We start from the raw sequence: 3,633 nt of genomic DNA on the forward strand, positions 1-3,633 counted from the left end.
TTAACGTTCTCAAGTCATATAATTGATGTCATAACTTATTTTCATATCAACCAACCCTTTTAATATTTTATTAATATTTCTTAATTTAATATACACACATATATATACATACATATCTATTTACACATAGTTGTTCGTGAATCGACAAGACAGTCGAAAGGTGAATGACTACATGAACATAGTTCAAATTTTTTGAGATTTCAACATTATAGACTTTGCTTATCGTGTCGGAAACATATAAAGATTAAAGTTTAAATTTGATCGAAAATTTCCGGGTTGTCACACTCTCCAACTGCGTGTTCAAAAAAAAAATCCGTATCAATCTCATACGGGGCATAGAAAGTAAACCCCTCCCCTTTACCCCTAACGCGATGTGGGAAAGGTATCATGGGCAGTATTTCATGGCATTGATAAAATTATGGGTTAATATATAGTCAACGGGGGGCCGAACTTATGACCTTCCCTAAAAGAGGTAGACCACCACCCACTGGAATGTAATTATTTTAAAGGAAACGTAGATTTTCATGTTTATATTTTACTTAGACTATGTTTGACACGGAGCATTTTGAAGCTTTTAACTTTTAACTTTCATGAACTTTTATTAGATAAGAAGCTTCATTTGGTTCAACGAACTTAAAGCTTTTAGAGGGTTGAAAAAGCTTCTAAATTGAACGCTCATTTATGTAGCGTTTGAAAACAAGAAGAGCTTTTTGAAGTATAAATTTCTTCAATATCCTTCCTATATTGTAGGCCTCTCACGTAAATATATTATATATATATATATATATATATATATATATATATATATATATCAATAGAATGCATGGATTTACTATTCACACCATTAATTTATCACGAAAGGGTATTTCCGTCATTTTAAGCCTTCTTCCCTTCAGATATTTAGTTGCCTAGAACCTTCGTCTGCTTCCATTCACCTCCAACCCAATTTCATCCACCGTCCCTAACCCTACCCATCAATTATCTTTAAAATCCGTTCACATGTAAGCGGCGTTAGCATAGCCACCTCTGCTGTACCATCGTCTACGGTGATGCTACCACCAACACCGCCACTCCTACTGGATACTCCTCTCGATGCTCTTCACCGTATTTCTCCATCGGCTCGGGTTTCTTCTTTTGTTGTGACTGAAAGTTACATCTCATACACTTCTTATATCGTTTGATTTACGCTTCCTGTAGTCAATCGATTACTTCTTATCGCAATTATTTTGGTTAAGTCTGCGATTTTGTTTCCAGGTAAATCTACGCTCTCTGCAATCTGCGATATTTTTTGGTGGTTTGGTTTTAATTTTACTCTGTCTTTGCTTATTATGTACGTGGTTTCAATTTATTTGTTCAGCTTTATTTTTATATGTAACTATCTGGTACAATTAGTTCCAAACAATTATGAAGGGTTTAATTGTTTAATTATCAAGGGTTCAATTGTTGGTTACGTATTAGTTCCAATCGGTTATCAAATGTTTAATTGTTTGATTATGTTGTTTTTATAGGTACATATCCAACTTGCTCCTTTCTTCTAAAATTTTTTTTTTCCTGAAAGGTAATTTGAGACTACGCTTTCAATTTCTCTTTTTGTTATGTATGCAATTATTGTGGTTAGATTTCGTAATGATCATCAGTTACAGTGAAGAAGGTGGTGTCATTTGGTATTAATTGTTTATGTTATATGTTATTTGATTTGTGTTATTACAATTGTTATTATGCCACGTCTATGGTTTTCTAAAAACTAATGATGCGTAAGCATGTTTTTATATTGCATCAAATGTCTTAAATTCTCGACGATTTTGTATTTTAAGTTTAGAAGTTGATGTTTCTTTCAATTAGTAGGTTGAACCAACCATTTTGCGATTGATGAGAATTAATGATGTACATTTTCAGACACTTAACTCACTAATTTGTGTTGTAATTGATATAAAGGTGATTATGATTATTGTCAATTTAGTTTTTGTAGATTTCATTTCTCTTATTGGAGGTCTGCAGGATCCTTAGTACGTGATCGCTTTGACGACTTTAATTTTCTACAAGTGTGAATTAACTTTCTTATCTAATGCTCTAAGGTATTCGACCTTCATACGAACCACGATTTTTTAGCTCATGTTATATGCGTCCGACAAATTTAGTAATCGTTACTATTGAATTAATAGAGTAGTGTTTGGTGTTTGTAATGTGTTTCAGTTAAAGGAGATCAGTAACTACCTCACCTCTGAAATCAGTTGATGGCATCCTGAAGCTCTACAGGCGCTTGAAGATGTATCATAATATTGCTGCTTTATATTTTCTGTTGATCACACGTAGCAACCATATTAGAGCCATTGTTTATGTGTAGAAATGACACATACCCAACATAAACAAATCGATGTGGTCCGCCAGAAGCATAAAAAAATTTGACGTGATTGCTAATAAGATGAATGAAATCGGAGGTACAAACAGAACCTCAACTATGTAAATCAATGTATAATATAAAATTCTTAATTTGAATGATCTACATAACCGTCCATGGTATGTCATTTAAAGTGTAGTTACATACTCCATTTCAAACTCACCATTGAGGGTGTTCTCACCCATTTTTTCATCATTCAATATTGATTATATATTTTACACCTCGGTTTTTCCTCAAATGATTCCTAGCATTTTTGGCAATTGGGGTGATGTATTAGAACGGGTGTGGCGAGGGTTTGATCCAAATCGCTTCATTTTTTTCCCTCCACGTGTCACATCCCTCTTTAAACCGGCTGGTATGTGTCACTACCCTTTAAACCCGTTGCTACGTTCAATTGTATATATAGTATTGACCATACCTAAATATCATGTAGGTGTTGTCACTATATGCTTTGTTTCGCACGATGGCGCAAAATAGTTTCTGTTGCTAATTTTAGGCCGACTAATAAATCCAATATAATTGAGGCTATATATGAAAATTGATTACAACAATTAAATTCTATTCCTGGTATGGAACTTTACTGGGCATAATTTTGGTAATCTAAGTATAAAAGAAAATATGATGAGCCATTTAGAATATAAGATTAACATAGGCAAACTAATACAAATAAAGCGTTATTAGGGTTGTGATTGAAATTAAAATCATATGACTGTGTGTAGAATGTTACTGAATTTTTTCCCTTTACTTTTTGTTCCTTAGAGTAAATGAATTAATAACAGTAATGGGTCGTGAGTAATATTTTTACTGAGAATGATCACATAAGCCGATTACCTATCGATTATAATGCCGGGGTCTTCATTTCTGAAGGTATGTTGCCGTTGATGTTTTGAAATTGGATGTTTTAGTTGTTCATGTATTGTTATATTTTTTTATTGTTGTTATACTTTGTTATATTTTTGCAACTCTTTTTTTATTTTGTTTGTTTGTTGATCAGGTGTGTGATGACCCGAGAATTTCCGACCAAATTTAAACTTAATCTTTATTTGATTTCGACACGATAAGCAAAGTCTGTAATATTAAGTCTCGAAAATTTTAGAACTGTGTTCATATATTTAAATACCCTTTGACTACTTCCGACGATTCACGAACAATTTATTTGTAAATAAATATGTAAACATTTATGTGTAACTAGATTCTATTTACAGGTAACATTAGGAATATATATAATTAATAAA

General features: G+C 32.5%; 1 long non-coding RNA gene across 2 annotated transcripts; it reads left to right on the forward strand.

The window, feature by feature from the left end:
• Nucleotides 1-918: 918 nt before the first annotated feature.
• On the forward strand, nt 919-2,618 carry LOC139872575 (uncharacterized). Of its 2 annotated transcripts, XR_011767089.1 has the most exons (3): nt 919-1,254; nt 1,961-2,075; nt 2,194-2,618. It is a non-coding gene; the product is annotated as an uncharacterized lncRNA (long non-coding RNA). The 2 variants fall into 2 exon arrangements; XR_011767088.1 differs by lacking the exon at nt 919-1,254 and having other exon boundaries at nt 1,580-2,075.
• Nucleotides 2,619-3,633: the final 1,015 nt, after the last annotated feature.

This window comes from Rutidosis leptorrhynchoides, chromosome 10, assembly GCF_046630445.1.
Source record: "Rutidosis leptorrhynchoides isolate AG116_Rl617_1_P2 chromosome 10, CSIRO_AGI_Rlap_v1, whole genome shotgun sequence".
Lineage (NCBI taxonomy): Eukaryota > Viridiplantae > Streptophyta > Magnoliopsida > Asterales > Asteraceae > Rutidosis > Rutidosis leptorrhynchoides.